Here is an 18,013-nt window from a genome sequence, read left to right as displayed (position 1 = left end):
ATTATCCACACCTCTTATGGTAGGATTTTAATAATTGGTGATTTTAAACGTTGATGTTACCTCAAATGCGATATCCAGAGAGTTTTTAAATCTTTTGAATTGTCTTGATGTTAAGCAGCACGTCATGCAGCCGATTCACAGCAGAGGACACACCCTGGAGCTGGTCAGAAGCCACGGCCTGTCCATCGGTGCGTCCTCTGTTGCTGACCTGGCTGCGTCTGACGACTACTGTGTATTTTTTAACATCACCAGTTTTAACCAAGATGAGACCCTGGTAAGAACAGTAAGGAGGCGCTATCTAACTTCTGAAGTGGCTGCAAATTTCATGGGGATTTTACAGAGCACTCCTGCTGAAATTTTACCTGCACCTTGTAATTTTATCGTTGATCATTTTAACAGTAGACTGAAATCAACTCTGGACTCAGTAGTTCCACTTTTAACAAAAACACTAAAAAGAAAACCTACACCCCCATGGAGAAAAAAAAACGATGAATTCAGTGAACTGAATGATTTAAAACTCTGGATGACATCAAATCTACTCAAATTAAACACCAATAAAACAGAGCTCATGGTTGTGGCCTCCAACGCGCTGCTCCAGAAGGTTGGTGATCTTCTCCTGAATGTGGACAGCTGCACTATCTCCCCATCCACGGAAATCCGCAACCTGGGTGTCATCCTTGATTCCACACTATCTTTCCAATCACACATAAAATCCATTACAAAATCAGCTTTTTACCATCTCAAAAACATCTCCAGACTCCAGCCCTCCCTCTCTGAACCTGTGGCTGAGACCCTCAACCATGTCTTCATCACCTCCCACCTAGACTACTGCAATGGAATCCTGTCCAGGCTCCCTTCCAAAACCCTGGATAGGCTCCAGTATGTGCAGAACTCTGCTGCCAGGGTCCTCACCCGAACCAAGCCCTGGCAACACATCACCCCCACTCTCATCCGCCTTCACTAGCTCCCAGTTAAATCACGCATCACCTACAAAATTCTCCTCCTGACCTATAAATCTCTCCATTCCCTCCCCCCCCAATATCTGTCTGACCTCCTCCACCCGTACACCCAGTCTCGGATGCTGCACTCATCAGGCACACACCAGCTCTCCATCCCTCCCACCAAACTTCAAACCTTTGGTGACAGAGCCTTCTGTGTGACAGCCCCAAATCAGCTTTAGATCCAGCCAAATCAATCAACTTTTCTATCTTTTATCTTATATGTATTTTTTATTTATCCATGTATTCTTTGTTTTGTTCGTTCCATATTGTTAAGTGTCCTTGGGTACCCTGAAAAGCGCTATAAAAATTAAAATTATTATTATTATTATTATTATTATCATTATTATTATTATTAAAAGAAAATGCAGGAGTGCTGAGAGAAGATGGAGAAAAAGCAAATTGACAGTTCACCACAAGGTTTTACATCAACAGCTCAAAACCTACAACCCCCAGTTCATCTTCTCTATCTTTGATATTTTAACAGGTTCGAGCTCTAATAAAGTTTTTAAGACACCCACAGATGATCTTTGCGAGAACTTTGCAGACCACTTCAGAACCAAAATCAAGGACATCAGATCCTGCCTCTTATCCCATCAAGTTTTATCTGTTAACACACCTGAACTGCTGTCCTTGCCTGAGGAAACACTGGAGAGTTTTGCCCTGGTTGATGCAAGGACACTTGGTCGAGTATTCTCCCAAGTAAACCCAACAACCTGCCTTTTAGATCCAATTCCCACATCACTCTTAAAATCGTTTTATGGATTCTTTGAGGAACAGTTTTTAAACACCATGAACTACTCTCCTCAGACGGGTGCCTTCTTAAGAAGAGCAAGTTAGACCCCAATGTTTTTAAAAACTACCAACCTGTATCCAACTTACCGTTTTTTAAGTAAAATTAATGTTAATGATTTTTTAAACAGAAATAACATCTTAGAGAAACATCAGTGTGGTTTTAGGAGAAACCAAAGTCTCAAGACAGCACTTTTAAAGATTTTAAACATCAGATGGAATTTAGATTTAGACAGTGTTGGTTCTACTGGATCTAAGCACCACTTTTGATACAGTAGACCAGGGGTATCCAAAGTTTTTTAGTGAGGGCCAAATACAGAAAAATAAAAGGCCAGGCCACACACTAGAGGTGACATATTGACACATGATTACTGTGTGTATTTCCTACTCACCTACAGTATGAATGTGAAGAACATTGCACTCAGTGGGAGCAGTGATGCTGTCCTTTGGATTGAAGGATGGCTGACATGTCAGGAGAAAGTTTGGTGGTTGAAACACGAAGGACTTTATAGAGATGGCTATCAGTCATTCTGGTTCTCAGTCTGCTTTTTTTCCTGATTTAACAGAAAATGTTTGTGTTATAGCAGAGAACAGAGATCAACCGAAATGCACGACTCACACGTGAACCAGTCAGATCAAAAGTCAGAATTTATTTGTGACACAGTGAAATCTTCAAGATGCAGGTGGGGAGTGGTGACATGCTGGGGGAGGTGTCCTGGGATCCCTTGTGGAGTGCTGGTGGTGGCAGGGGAGTGCTTTTTGTTCGGTGTCTTCTCCAGTGATGGCGGCGCCGTGTGCTTGTGGCCAGTGTTTCCCGAGATAGCGGCTGGGCACGGTGGCCGGTGGTGGCTGATTCAGGCAAGACGGCAGGAGAACAGGTACTGGAACACCGGAGAGTAAGCAGGCAGGCAGGCAAGACGGCAGGAGAACAGGTACTGGAACACCGGAGAGTAAGCAGGCAGGCAGGCAAGATGGCAGGAGAACAGGTACTGGAACACCGGAGAGTAAGCAGGCAGGCAGGCAAGACGGCAGGAGAACAGGTACTGGAACACCGGAGAGTAAGCAGGCAGGCAAGATGGCAGGAGAACAGGTACTGGAACACCGGAGAGTAAGCAGGCAGGCAGGCAAGATGGCAGGAGAACAGGTACTGGAACACCGGAGAGTAAGCAGGCAGGCAAGATGGCAGGAGAACAGGTACTGGAACACCGGAGAGTAAGCAGGCAGGCAGGCAAGACGGCAGGAGAACAGGTACTGGAACACCGGAGAGTAAGCAGGCAGGCAGGCAGGCAGGCAGGCAACGGTGACTCAACTAGGGCAGAAGAAACACCAGATGAACACAACAGCTTCACAAGCTGAATATCACACGGAGACAACGATTTACAGGGAGCCAGGATCGAACTGAACACCGCTCAGGCTGAGAGTATGATCTGGCAATGAGTGGCTGGAGATCCAGGGACTTTATGGAGAAGGTTGATTAGTGGAGTGGTTTCACCTGGTGCTGCCTGCTGGGGGAAGAGAGAAGCCACGCCCATGCACCGGGAACACAGACAGGACAAGAGGAGCAGACAGACACAAAAACCAAACAACCAAGGAAGAGCAGGAAGGCTGTCATGATACGGATCATGACAGTTTGTTCATATATGTATGTTGAGCCGAACAGGCTCATCATTCTTTTTGCATGGCGTCTCATCAGAGGGAACTTGGTATTATCCAAACTCTGATAGAAGTCATGGAGGGAGAGAAGCTGATGTTGACTCTACAGAGAATCATCACATTGCATTTCGATCAGTTCTAACTGCAGACTCTCTTCCACTTCTTCAGCATCCACCAGGAAGGGGGTTGAGAACAGCTTGATTTGTTTTTCAATGACAGAAAAATCTTGGAAACGCTGGTTGAATTCTGTCATGAGAGATGCAATCACAGTCACATATTTCTCCTTTTTAGCAGAAAGGTCGGCCTTGATTTTAGACAGTGCAGGGAAGTGTGCAGCATTAAAGCTTTGCAGTTGTGTCTCAAACAGGCGGAGCTTTACACAGAAGGCTTTCATGTGCGCATCCAGGTGTGGCACCAGCTGTTCTTTGCCTTGTGGGCTCTTGTTCAGTGTATTCAGATGATGAGTAAGATCAACTAAAATGCCAGGTCTGCCAGCCACAGAGGGTCACTCAGCTCATGAAGAGGTCGGCCCTTCTCTTTCAGAAACTGGTCGATTTCTGATCTCAGTGAATAAAACCGCTGCAAATCAGAGCCGCGGCTGATAGAAAAGCTTGAAATTCTCTGTGGTACAGTCCTCTAGCTCGAATTATGTTGACAGTTTTAACAACAGTGTTCATCACATCGTCCAGCTGGACAGTCTTGGCACACAGTGCTTCTTGGTGGATTATACAGTGCATCCTAACAGTCCCACCTCCGCTCTCTTTTACCTTGGCGCACACCATCGATGCCATTCCTTTGCGCTTGCCCGTCATGGCCGGAGCTCCATCCATTGTTATTCCACAGAGCTTGTCCCATTTAAGCCCCATCTTTTCAACTGCCTCTGACACAGCTTCAAAAATATCTCTACCAATCGTTATGCCTTTTAGGCTCATCATATCAAGCAGCTCCTCCATACAGCAAAAATTATCATCTACTCCCCGCAAAAAAAATTAACACCTGCGCGGTGTCTGTGGCATCTGTGCTCTCATTGCACGCTATCGAGAAAAAATCAAAAGCACAAGCTTCGTCTCTCAGCTGAAGTTTCCAGTTGGCTCGATCCTCCACGCCACTGTATTTCTGGATAAGCTCACGTTGTTGAAATCCTGCACTTTTTCAAGGCACATTATTTCTGTGACTTTGATGAGGCAGTGCTTTACGAAATCACCGTCTGAGAACGGTTTGCTGTGCTGGGCAATAAGTTTAGCGACTTCATGGCTTGCTGTTGTGGCGTTTTCCTGTATTTTGTTAGCATGAAGAAAAAACAAAAACTGTTGTTGAGCTTGCAAGCTAGCTGCCATTTGCTTGACTTTCTGTGTTTGTTCGGCACCGGTGTACAATGTGTAGCTCCGATGTATGGTCTCATAGTGCCGATGGACATTATACGCTTTCATCACAGCATCATCTTCATTGCAAATCAAACAGACGCACTTTCCGTTGATTTCTTTGAAGAAATATTCATTTTCCCACCGTGTTTGAAATCTTCTACACTCACTTGCTATGTTGCGTTTCTTCAGTGCTGCCATTTCTGGTGACTTGCAGTAAAGGTTTTTCTTTGCTCAATTTTGTTTAGTGGAGAAACACCTTTTCCGTGGCTGGCTCCCTCTACTGTTGAAACTGAGAAGTGCAACAGAGTCGAGCTCAAGCTTCTTGTGTGGGCCATATTCAATTATATTTTCAGAATCTGCTGCGGGCCAATAAAAACTGGACCATAGTTTGGACACCCCTGCAGTAGACCATCACATTTATTAAACAGACTCAGCCATCTGGTCGGCCTCTCTGGTACTGTCCTCAACTGGTTTTGTTCCTACCTCACAGACTGACGTTTTTATGTGAGTATGGATACATGTTCCTCAGGAACCCGTAAAATTGAATGCGGGGTTCCCCAAAGGTCAATTTTAAGTCCACTTCTTTTTAATCTGTACATGCTTCCTCTTGGGGATGTCATCAGGATACGCTTTCATAGTTATGCTGATGATACACAACTGTACATCGCTGTGTCTCCTGATGACACAGGGCCTATTGATGCCCTTTTTAACTGCATTATAGACATCAAGTCATGGATGGCAGTGAATTTCCTACAGCTCAACCAGGTCAAAACTGAGGTCTTAGTTACAGGTCCTGAAGACCAGAGAGAGAAACTTTTACTAAAACTACAAGATCTTAAACCAACACAATCAGTAAAAAAATCTGGGCGTGATTTTTGATTCTGAGCTGAATTTTATTCCACATATTTTTATCATCTTAAGAACATAGCCAGAGTCCGCCCGTTTCTCTCCTGCATGCATGCCTTTATTTCCTGTTGCTTAGATTATTGGAATGCCCTGCTCTCTGGTCTTCCCAAAAAGAGTATTCTAAATATCCAATTATTACAAAACTCAGCCACTCGCGTGCTGACGAGGACCAGAGGGCGGGAGTACATTACACCAGTTTTAGAGTCACTGCATTGGCTCCCTGTCCGCTTCAGGATCGATTTTAAGGTTCTTTTACTGGTTTATAAATGTCTTAACGGCCTTGCGCCCTCCTACTTATCTGACCTGCTTTTACCATATCAACACTCGTGGACCCTGAGGTCCTCCGGCACTGGCCTTTTATTCATACCAAAACCAAGAACTAAAACCCACGGTGAGGCGGCATTTGGCCACTATGGCCCCCACTTGTGGAACAGCCTGCCGGAGAGCCTCAAGTCTGCAGAGACTGTTGATATTTTTAAGGGAAGGTTAAAGACACACCTTTTTAATCAGGCTTTTAACTAATAATTTAAATTCTTATTCCGTTCTTATGTGGTATATCATGTTGTTGCTTCTGTCTTGTTTTTTTAAGATGATTTTAATCCTAAATAATTTTTCTATGTTTTATTTATCATCTGTACTATTTTAGTTTATTTATTATCTTTTATATTTGTATCCGTTTAACTGTTCACTCCATGTACATATCTTTTGTCTGGGTTTTTATCCTATCTTATGTTTTTAGTTTTTAAGGTTTAACTCCAGTGTTTCCCCAGGGCGACCCTCCACACTGGGAGCTGTGTCTGGGCTGCTGCTGCCCTGCGTGCTATCCTTGGGTCCCTTTGGCCCGGCCAGCTGTTGTCTGTCAGGGTCGGGGGGCCTGGACACTGGTGCCCCCTGTGGCACGGCCTGTGACTCCTCCCAGTGTGGTTGGCCCCAAAGGTGGCGCTTCCTCAATCCTCAGTGCCTTGCCATGTCTCCCTATTGCCAGTGGTAAGAGTGTGCAGGTGTGTGTATGTGTGCGTGTGCAGGTATGTAGTATGGTGGGTGGGAGGGAGGGGCTTTTTTATTCTTCATTATGTTTCTGTTTTTCTTGTGTACTTGTGCACTTTGTGCTGCATGTGCATGTATGAAAAGTGCTCTATAAATAAAGTTGATTTAATTTTTATTTGATTTTGGTAAAAGCTCAATAGGAGATTTATAGATGAAATTATACTGTAATTTAGCATGTTCCTGAGCCACCATTTGTTACTAGTAAAGACACATGAATTCTGTCAGAGAGGTAATTCTGAAACCATCGACATGTTGACATATGTTAATGTTTATGTTAAAGACACAGTTTTGATTTCATAGATTGAAAATTACATTGAAAAGACAAAAAAAAAACATTTTAAGTGTGAATAGAACAGCTGTTCAGATCATCCTCCTGTAAAACACTGTGGGTCAAATATTTAAACTTGAAACTAGAACATGGTGTGGGGTGAGGCTGTAAGAGAGAGAGAGAGAGAGAGAGAGACAGAAGGAGAGCTGTCTAATTGCAACGATATATTGCTCAAGCATTTGCAACTTGGGTCTATCTGGGTAATTAAAATAACATGTTTTTTACACACACACACACACACACACACACACACACACACACACACATATATATATATATATATATATATATATATACATATATATATATATATATATATATTTTTTTTTTGGAGAGTTCCCCCAGTGTTAAAATCACAACTACACCACTGCTTATACTGCTATCAAAGAAACAGATAACTGCTGGGAGAGAGAAAACAGAAAGGAGAGACAAGCCAGTGTGCATGCTATGTACCCTATGTAATGTACACAAAACCTTAAAACAATCCTGAAGAAAAATTGTTGATTTTTTTGTATCATCCTCAGGTCATCAAATAGTAACTAGGAAGTGCTGTCAGCTTTGCCATACAATTCTGAAATAGGTGTGTTGAGCATGTCGTGATGCTGCCACATTCATTGAGTGTCCTGTCTTCATATTGCGATGTGAAAATAATATTTTTTATAAATTATAGCACATTGTAATGCACTGATGATGGACCTCTATGGAAAACTGGGAAGTATTTCTGGACATTTAACCACAAAGACATACACAGGGTTAAAGGCAGCCATTGTCACTCAGACATTAGCTGAGACCACATGGGATTTTTGTTTATGCACTGCTATTTTTGCGAAAATGAAGAGGCCAATGAGAAAATCTGACACACAGAAGAGAGAGAGAGAGAGAGAATGAGAGAGCGAGAGAGACAGAGAGAGAGAGAGAGAGGGAGAGAGAGAGAGAGAGAGAGAGAGAGAGAGAGAGAGAAATAAATAAGTGAGAGATGGATAGTAAATCAGATAAAGAAAGAGAGATAAACACTTGGCAACCAGACTGAGGTGACTGAATAAGCAGTTCTACATATTGCAATTCTCTGACAGAAGAATTGTGTGTGTGTGTGTATATTTGTGTGTGTGTGTGTGTGTGTGTGTGTGTGTGTGTGTGTGAGAGAGAGAGAGAGAGAGAGAGAGAGAGAGAGAGTAGGGGGACAAATAGATAGAGGAGACGGGAGGGTGAAACAGGTTGGGAAACAAGCAGAGAGAGAGGCATGCAGTCCAGAGGAGAGAGAAGAGGACAGTGTAGTGCATCTCACATCTCTCATCCATCTGTGCAGTTTCTGTCTCCCTCTTTTTTATTCTCTCAAACTGTTTGTGCATCTTGTCTCCTGCTCTGTTGGTACATGATTGATCCCGAGGAGGATGTTGAAGTTCCGTGTCGACGGGAGGGTCAGGTAGGTTGAAGGGATAAGGAGGAGGCGAAATGTTGGGCTGGAGTTAGGACAAGATGAGAATGAAAGGAAAGAAAAGGGGAAGACTGGAGGCTGATGGAGGAGTGGACTGTAAGGATCCTGGAGGTCAGAGATGACTGCATTGCGGTGCCAGCAGGAAAGACAGGAAAACCACAAGCTCTGTTGTATATGTGCTGGTGTGTGTGTGTGTGTGTGCGCGCGCGCATGCGTGTGTGTGTACGTGTGTGTGTGTGTGTGTGTGTCTGTGCATGAGTGCATGTGGTAAATCAAATGCTAAATCAATGCTAAATTGGTAGATTTGAAAAAAAAAATATCGGAAGCATGCTTTGATTGATTGGTATCAGCTGATTTCCGTTCTATAGTTTCATTAGTGTCCTCCATATTGACCAATCAAAAAAGCTTAACGAGCACAAGAAAGCCTTCCTATGTGCTGCTCAAATGACATTGCATAATGCAGGGCTCAAGACAAGGGTATCCTGGGAATGTGGATAATGTGTTTGGGAAACACTTGGAAAACAACAAATGGAACTGACTACGACTTACTTTACTTACTCCAGCAGAACAGACCTTCTGAAGTTTCCCATGGGTTAGGGTTAGGGCTATCTAAGCCCGGTTAGCTGCTAAGCTGCAGGGTAAATATCTGCTGAGTGCATTCACAGCAAACCAAGTTCGGAATTACAGACAAATGTAATTTTTTACGAAACATTCATCAAGATGAAAGTAACCAGATACGAGCAGTGACTAGGAGGTGGAGTAGGTCTCATGGGTTCATAGCACAAATAACCCAGTACAAAGCCTGAGGCACAATTTTTTCAAATTCCGTGCTACTAAATTCAATGTCCTATATTTGTATATTCTTTACTTTTAATTCTGCATTAAAATGTCTGAAAACGACTAGACTTTTGATACATATTTTGTTAAGTTGTATACTTATGTACATTATTTCCATCTGTTTCCAACAATGTGTTGGGAATCGATATTGATTATTGATTATCAATCTAAATATTATTATTAATTAATACAATTCTTATAGTTAATTAATTAAACGTAGGTAACTATGATTCATTAATGAACACAAGGCACCACCTTGAAATCATTGATCAATCATCAAATGATATACCTTTACTCTCAAAGCCTGAAATCAGTCAAATTGTCAAGATTATGAAAATACCAGATAAGAGGGAAGGCGTAAATCCAAGCACCAATCTTCTCAACCAGCTGTTATTATAACATGGGATTGTGCAAAGTAATCACAGATACTGCTCAGTTATAATCAGCAGTGTTTATTTTAGCTTTCTCCAAAACATAAACCACCTACTTCAGTAAACAACAGTTGCTTTCAACAACTAGCAACATCAAAAACATAAGCAAGCCAAATATATGGGTGGAGGTTTGCGTGTGTGTGGCAGGAAGTCCCTTGTGAAGACTACAAAGATGGCCAAACGTGGCTTGGGAAGTCATGTTCGCCGGACTACAAATTAGTGGGCGTGACTTAAGAAATCTCATTGGGAAGACTACAGGAAAAGCCAACCGTGACTTGGCGAAGTCACGTGAGAACACTAATCCTGAGGTGATGATTCAGATTCAACTGAATCATACACCTGGAATTTAAAAATGGCGGCAGTGAATGTGTTGACTCAAGGCGATCACTACATGTGCGTGCGGACTTTGAACAAAGACTGCAGGATAATACCCACGTTCTAAGAAGCTAATCGTGCTACCGAGAGGAGTTCGCCTCTTACGACAATAGAGGGAATATACTAGACACACGTGTCTTATGTTATAGCGGGTTATTAACTGGAAATTTCCAACAGATCACTCATTAGATTATGTGTATCTAAGAGTGTGTGTGTGTGAGTTTGTAAAAGGAAAGAAGCTGAGCGAGCGCTTAGAAGACAACAAAGAACAACACAACGACCATGTGGTACACAGCGGTTGTCTCTCCCTCAACCAGTGGCCGGCAAACGAATCGAGGTTTGCTTATTGCCTGCTGATCAAGCCGGAATATGACGTATTGTGATCACACACAGTGACAAGACAACACAGTCTAGCCACGGAATGGATTAGCCTGCATGAGCTCCTAGCGAGCGCAGTAACATAGTTAGCGCACAGTACAGTAAACCATAAATAGGACTTGGTGGTCCTTTCACAACGAAGGTAAGCACAACAAAAGCACGCTATATACTACCTGTTTCTGCCCTAACAAAAGCCTCTTACTTGGGTCGCTCGTCGTGACTAACTTGTGTCCCATCTGACTCGAAACTCCAACTCGTTTTGGAGCGAGTGTGGGGTCAGCTGCAGCGTCCTAAAAGCTGACAAAAATAGGCAGTGATCACACTGCAAGTCGATTTGATGAAGGACTGGACCTCAGGGTTTCCGTCTCCTTCTGAAGATGGCAGATCTGCAGGTGGTGAGGAACGACTGGGTTCCTCTATGGATCCAAAACAGTAACAACAAATATTCAAACAAAAATGTCTCATCCAGTGAAGAGGGAACTGAAGCTTAGCTCAAGCAAAATGAAAATGGTGAGGAAAACTCCTCCATATATCTACACATATAAGCTGGTCCGCACTGAACCTGCCAACTCCCAGAATGAGGAAAACAAACAATTCCTGCATGGTCTCTGCAGCCCACCCACTGGTAAAGTGGCGCTCCTACAGGCTGTTCAGATTCTGCTCCTTTCGTTACATAATGAAAGGAGTCATTTACATAGGCAGGCCTCCTCCGCACGGCGATAAGAGATATTGTGTACTTTGTGGCCTTTCCAAGTGCGTGTAAGCTCTGTGAAGCAGGTAGACAATGGCATCCTCCATGTCAGTATCAGTCTGGTATGCAAACTGCAGTGGGTCCAGGCAGTCACACACCAGGGGCCTGAGATGCTGCAGAACCAGCCTCTAAAAGTTTTTCATGACATGTGACGTTGGAGCCACAGGCTGAAGTCATCTGTCCAGTCCTCTGGCCTTGTTTGTCCTGGTCCTGCTAGCTGCTGTCTCGCATTTTCGGTCTTGATGGTTTGGGTTGTTGGGATAAATGGGGATTTGAGAGAGGGAGAGGGTGGTGCTGGGAGAGGAGGTGCATAATTTGCCATGCCCAGATCTCATGGTGCAGCAGAAAGATGGCTGGTGTGGGAGGGAGAGGGGGTGCAAGCCCAGCCCCAGGTGGTGAGTCAAATCTGTTAGCCCGTCAACATGTTCCTTTGTCCCCTCCACTGCTTCTCCCGCCGTTTTGATGCCTATGATGTTTCACTCCCCCGTTAACACCACCCAGGGGTTGCTCTGCTGCAGCGTCCCCGCTATCCTGTTCTTGTAGCAGGCTTTAGCCCTCCTCAGTTCCCTCCTCAGCTCTTTCTGAATTTCCTTCTGTGCGTCCACATTTTTCTGTGCCATGAAAATTCTCCTCTTCCAGTTCAACAGGGTTCAAAAATCAGAGTGGAAATCACACAACCCTTGTGGATGACAGTCCAGTCATAACCATAGTGTCCCATAAATGTTTGGCATTGTGCTTTTAAATACCTTTTCTTGCAAGCTTTTGTGCCTGCTTCACCTTAGTTAATTTCCCCCTTACATATTTTTTCTACATGCTTTCATTCTTTTGTGCTTATATTATGCTTAACATCCTTATTGATATGTGGTTTTGTTTGTAACGATTTTTTTTTTTATCTCTTTGGTTGATATTACTGTCTGCAGAGAGACCTCTGGTCAAAGCTCCAGACAACCCTTTTACACCGTTTTTACTGGTGGCCAAACTTTTTTATTGACGAGCACCAGCACACAGCTTAGGTGCACCCAGTAATATGTTTGCACTTGGGCATTTGGGTCTGGCATCTAAGTGCATCTCTACAGCATTTATTTGTAGAAAATATATGCATGGAAGTATGAAAGCCAGTATGTGACAGGGCTTATCTATCAAGTACATTTACACACAGCAGTTACTGATGAGGATCACGGAAATGAAGGTGCTTTTTTAACATTAACAACAGAGCCAACTGAGCTTTACTGCAGTGTTAGGTTCCACAAACAGCAGGTCATCACATGCTATATAGCCTAGCTCTTGTGTATGGAATAGCTTTATCCTAAATATCCTTTATAAACAGAGACAATCTTCAGTCTTCTCCCGTTCACCTGCGAGAAATGTGGGTGTAAAGAGAGTGGGGACTCACACATGCACCAACACACACAGACACGCGTGGCACATATGCAAGATGTACATGAAATATTGCAATACACTGTGTATTGAATTGTCTCTATACACTCAGTTGATGTTTGTAATAAAATGTTTTAATGAATACATTTTAATCTGACCTGCCTCATATAAGGTGCAGTGGTGAGACCAATTAAAATGTTTAGTAAGACTTTACATATTTTTGGGCTGATGTGCATCTGAAAAACGTGGCATCCTGGAGCCCTGTGTAGTCTGCCAATATATCATCCAAGAACAAGGATGAAACTCCTTGTAGGGGAAATTCTCCTTGTTGAGGTAGAGATTGGTATTTCTCTGAAGAATTTTAGACTTGATGTGATGAATCAGGTCTCTGTTATAGATGAAGCATGGAGAGATGACCCACAGTGTTCTCTGCAGTCTTCCAAATTGTTCTGACTTGTACACTACAGAAGAGTGATTACATACTTAATGACAGTTGTTAATCCTTCCTTCCCCAAAAAAGTGACTTGCTGATGTGTCTGTTGATCATGCTGTCCCCAGGTCAGTGACCCTGTGATTTTTTTCCTTGACAGTGTCATCCTAGTTGCTGTCCTTTTAATAACTTAGGCTTAGAGAATTGCCCCTCCTATGACCTCCTTACCTCTGTTGGACATCTGAAACGTTGGGGAGACTCGGATGAGTTCAGTAAACAAATCTGTTCAGTGTGTTCAGCTGTGTTGGAAGATTTTAGAACCGCGCGGACGGTGTCTGGTCAGATTCAGCAAGCAAAGTCTGAGAGTGTTGGAAGTCTTAGGCTTGGACGCAGTTGTATACTCTGATTTGTTGTGTGCTAACTGTTCAATGACCATTCTGATTGGCAGTGTGCCAGCGATTCAGCGCAGTGTGTGGGAGGGGTGGAAGTGACCATTTTTTGAATATTTCTATATATTTCTGGAAGCCATGGCTGCGCAGACCAAAGAAATGGAGCAGCAGCTGATTGCACGTGTGGAAGAGAGACCACCCTTGTACAACATCACGCTACAGTGCTATTCCAACCGGAATAGGAGGGATAAACTGTGGCGTGAGATCAAAAGCGAGCTCCATTTATCAGGTATTATCTCCTATTTTTGCACAACTTGCAATCAATGTATTAGCATGACAATGCATGAAAAACAAGACAGTGATCGCAAACATGAAATTGTAAATAAAATAGTAAATAAAAGATTGGTTAATGTTGTCTGCCTTGGTTGAAACCCGAAATGACTACCATGGCTTGCTTTGTAATTAGTGCTCTGTTCACATAATTTGAGTGTTTGTTGTTGATATTCAGTTTGATGTTACTAGTCTAATTGCTTGACTAGCTTAAATCAGACAAGCAAAAAGGGACATATCATTGAACTGTCTTTCAGGCAAAGAAGTTCAGAGGAAATGGGATAACCTTCATATGACCTATAATCGCTATGAAAACATGGCTCTTTCAGGAAGCTCAGGGGCACCGAGGACAGCGAGACAACTGTGGAACCTCAATCTGCTGCAATTCATTGATCCACACACGGAGAGCAAGGAGAGCTCGTCCAACCTCATTTGTGAAGTAATAGAATTTATCATCTCTGTCTTTATCAAAATATGGTCTTGAAAATAATGTGTGTTCTTCATTTTTATAAATGGCAAGCATGCCCTGCTATGAATAGGAGGATACCATAATATTAAATCCACCCTTGTTGTTTTGTTTAGGAATTGTGTGATGCTGCGCCACCTTCAACTCCTGCCTATGAAGGTATTATTGGTGCAAAAGGTTTGAGCACTTGTAACAGTGGAATTTGCAATTGTGTACAGTGATTGTGTATGTGTATCAATAAATGTCTGGTCATATACTCTATGAGTTGTGTACTTTTTTTCTCTCCACAAATACAACACAACACTTAGACATTCACACATTCTTAATTACAGGTGCACAAATCCTATTTTACAAGTCTTAAATAAAAAATAAAAAAACTGACATGCTCATATTTTTGCACCAATTGTTATAGTATATTTGGTGCAAAACATATTTGTGCACCTGTATCAAACAAAGTGAACTTGTGGACAAACTTTGAATATGTGCAAATATGAACTGAACTTGTGTGATAACAAACACAAATCGATAACTACAAGCGTGCAAATCTTCCCCACCAGTCATAGATAGACAATTAGACAATTTGTGTTTCTATACTTTAGCTCCTGTCCTAGTAATGGGCAGTTATCACAGCGACTCCCTACCCCGGCCGGCCGTGGTTCGCGTTAGCTTAGTCAAATCAGCCACACATTTTCTAGTGCGCGAATTTACTAACATTTACAGTAATCGTAATGAAACCGCTCTGAAGAGCTGCTGGTAGTTACTGTGGGTCAGACTGCAGTCTCCCAATCAGACCCATGAAAATTATGATACTTTTACAGTAACTATTCCCGGTAATAAAGTGAAAGTATCACAAAGGTATGCGTCGGGATTTCAAAGTAAAGGACGACATGAGGAAAAAAAACAGGATAAAGGGATTTGGCCATTGGTTTGAGTATGGGCCAGACCTGGGCATTGTGCGGTGCCCCGGGCCACATCCGGCCGGACAAATGATCAACACATGAACTGTGAATTAAAACCCCAAACTGTAATAAATGTTCACCTTGTTATTCATCCTGACTGAACAATAAAGACAGTTGATTGAAGTTCTGCAACGTCATCTTTAATATCTTGTTGATTTATCCAGTCCTGTTGATTGATGTCCGTCATCTATGTCTGTTTTCAGTCAACATGACCCCCATGGACCAGCTGGAACAGCAGTGAGCCATATCCAGCTGGAAAAGACGGTACCCATAGACATTTTTCTGCTGTAAGTAAACTATGAACTGAATTTAACAGCTTTGATTTATAACTACATGCATTCACACCTATCTGCCCTGCATACTGCAAAATACATACTATGAAGCCTATACTTACTAACTTGATGCACTTGATGGTTTGTTACAAGGAATGACCTGCAAAGCTATTCTCGGAAAATGTTTTGGAAAGGGCAGGCTCTTTCCAAAAGTACTTGGCATTTGTTCGGATCAGGCCCAGTGCTACCTGTTGTATTAGGGTGGGCTGGTAGTGATAAGAGGTGGGCAATTCAGCTGAGCCCAGAGGTTAGAGAAGCTGACTAGTGGCCTTAAGCTTGTCAGTTCAATTTTCCTGTCACAATGGCACACAATTCTGTAAAAATGACAGCTGTCAAGTGGTTGGTTGAAGTAAATACTGAATGTACTTGCAGTCACCTGTGTGTGTTGGTCTTAAAATGAGGTGTGGTCAGGTGTGCTGATGGCAAATTGCTTTCGGCTCAGCTCTCTCTTCACCATGACAGACCGATACAACGACCGCATTACTACGGCCGCTGCACTGATCCGCCTGTCAGTCTCACGCTCCATCATTCCCTCACTCATGAACAAGACATTGTTATCAGTACACATCAGTATCCGTACTGAGTTGCCGCCCCAGATTAACAACCATTCACATCTGGGCTCACCTAGCCCTAGCAACCCACAATAAAGCTGGTTTGGGTCAATCTGTCATGTTTGCGAGGGAAGTGACCCAAGATGCAGACTCAGACGGAGTTTGACAAACAAGGGAATTTATTATAATTTGGCAGGAGTGGTCCGGTGAGGTAGCTGAGGGAATGGTGTGGGCACGGAGGACAGGTCGTCGGAGATGGTTGGTGGAGAGCAGGCAAGCCAGTGGTGGAGATGGTGGTGGACCAAGGTAGCTGAACAAACGATCTGACGAAGTGTGGGTGAAAAGCCAGGGTTTATATGCTGGTGAGGTGATGAACTGATGGATGGCAGGTGAGCTGATGAACAACAGGTGTGCTTGATCTGGTGATTATCCAGCAGAGACCAGGAAGGTATGCCACGCCCACAACACACAAACACAGGGACCACAAGGAGAGACCCACAGGTAAACACAAGAAACACAAGGATGGGGAAAACAAGGGGAAACACTGGGAAAAAACAGAGTCATGACTGCCATCATGACAGTACCCCCCCCTTAATGGCCACCTCCTGGTGGTCTACCAGGCTTGTCAGGATGCTCCTGATAGAAGTCCCGGATGAGAGAGGGATCAAGAATAAGCTGACGAGAGATCCAGCTCCTTTCCTCAGGACCATATCCCTCCCAGTCAACCAAGTACTGATAGCCGCGGCCCCTGCGACGCACGTCCAGCAGCCGCCGGACTGTAAAGGCAGGATGGTCATCCACGATCCGGGCGGGTGGAGGGGGAATGGCTGGAGGGCATAATGGACTGGCAGAGACAGGTTTCAACAGGGACACATGGAAAGTGGGATGGATTCTCATAGACCGTGGCAGCTTGAGCTTCACAACGGATGGATTGATGATACTGACAATCTCATAGGGACCAATGTACCGAGGGGAGAGCTTCCTAGAAACAGTCTTCAGAGGAATGTCCTTCGAACACAGCCAAACTTTCTGACCTGGTTGGTACTTGGGGGCTGGTGTCCGAAGACGGTCGGCGTAGCGGCGATTGCGGTCACCAGAACGGTGCAGAGCAGAGCGGGCATCCCTCCAGATCCTACGACAGCGGCGAAGATGGGCCTGAACTGAAGGGACAGCAACCTCAGCCTCCTGGGCAGGAAACAGAGGTGGTAAGTAACCGAGAGAGCATTCAAAAGGGGTCATACCTGTGGCAGTGCTTGTCAGGGAGTTGTGGGCATATTCTATCCAGGGAAGATGGACACTCCAGTTGGAGGGGTTCCTGGCAGACATACAACGAAGAGCTGCCTCCAAGTCTTGGTTGGCCTGCTCTGTTTGCCCATTGGTCTGAGGATGAAAACCAGACGACAAACTTACTGAAGCTCCAAGGGCCTGACAGAATGCCTTCCAAACCTGAGAGGTGAACTGAGGACCACGGTCAGACACAATATCCAAGGGAATTCCATGAAGCCGAAACACGTGAAGCACCAGGAGTTCAGCTGTCTCAAGGGCAGAGGGGAGTTTAGGAAGCGCCACAAAATGCACAGCCTTAGAGAAACGATCCACAATGGTAAGAACGACTGTGTTACCTTGTGAGGAGGGTAGTCCAGTAACAAAATCCACTGCAATGTGGGACCAAGGTCGACCTGGAACAGGTAAGGGGCGCAGCAGGCCAGCAGGTGGTTTGTTCGATGCCTTCCCCCTAGCACACACAGAACAAGCAGAAACAAATGCCCGAGAGTCTGTAACCATAGTGGGCCACCAAAAATGCCGTTTCAGGAGAGACTGGGTGCGGCTCATCCCAGGATGACAGGCAAACCGGGACTCATGGGCCCACTGGAGGACTTGAGA

The 18,013-nt window shown here is 44.0% G+C and overlaps 1 protein-coding gene across 6 annotated transcripts in view; it reads left to right on the top strand.

The window, feature by feature from the left end:
* plekha6 (pleckstrin homology domain containing, family A member 6) overlaps positions 1-18,013 on the top strand; it is a 208,910-nt gene that overhangs the window by 30,372 nt on the left and 160,525 nt on the right. For all 6 annotated transcript variants that reach the window (XM_037101582.1, XM_037101584.1, XM_037101583.1 and 3 more), the window contains exon 2: positions 15,450-15,533. The gene's annotated coding sequence lies outside the window, so the exon portion shown is untranslated. The remainder of the gene's footprint in view (positions 1-15,449; positions 15,534-18,013) is intronic.

This window comes from Acanthopagrus latus, chromosome 6 (assembly GCF_904848185.1).
Source record: "Acanthopagrus latus isolate v.2019 chromosome 6, fAcaLat1.1, whole genome shotgun sequence".
Lineage (NCBI taxonomy): Eukaryota > Metazoa > Chordata > Actinopteri > Spariformes > Sparidae > Acanthopagrus > Acanthopagrus latus.
Note: the sequence above shows the minus strand (reverse complement) of the source record. Positions and strands in the feature narration are given on the sequence as shown.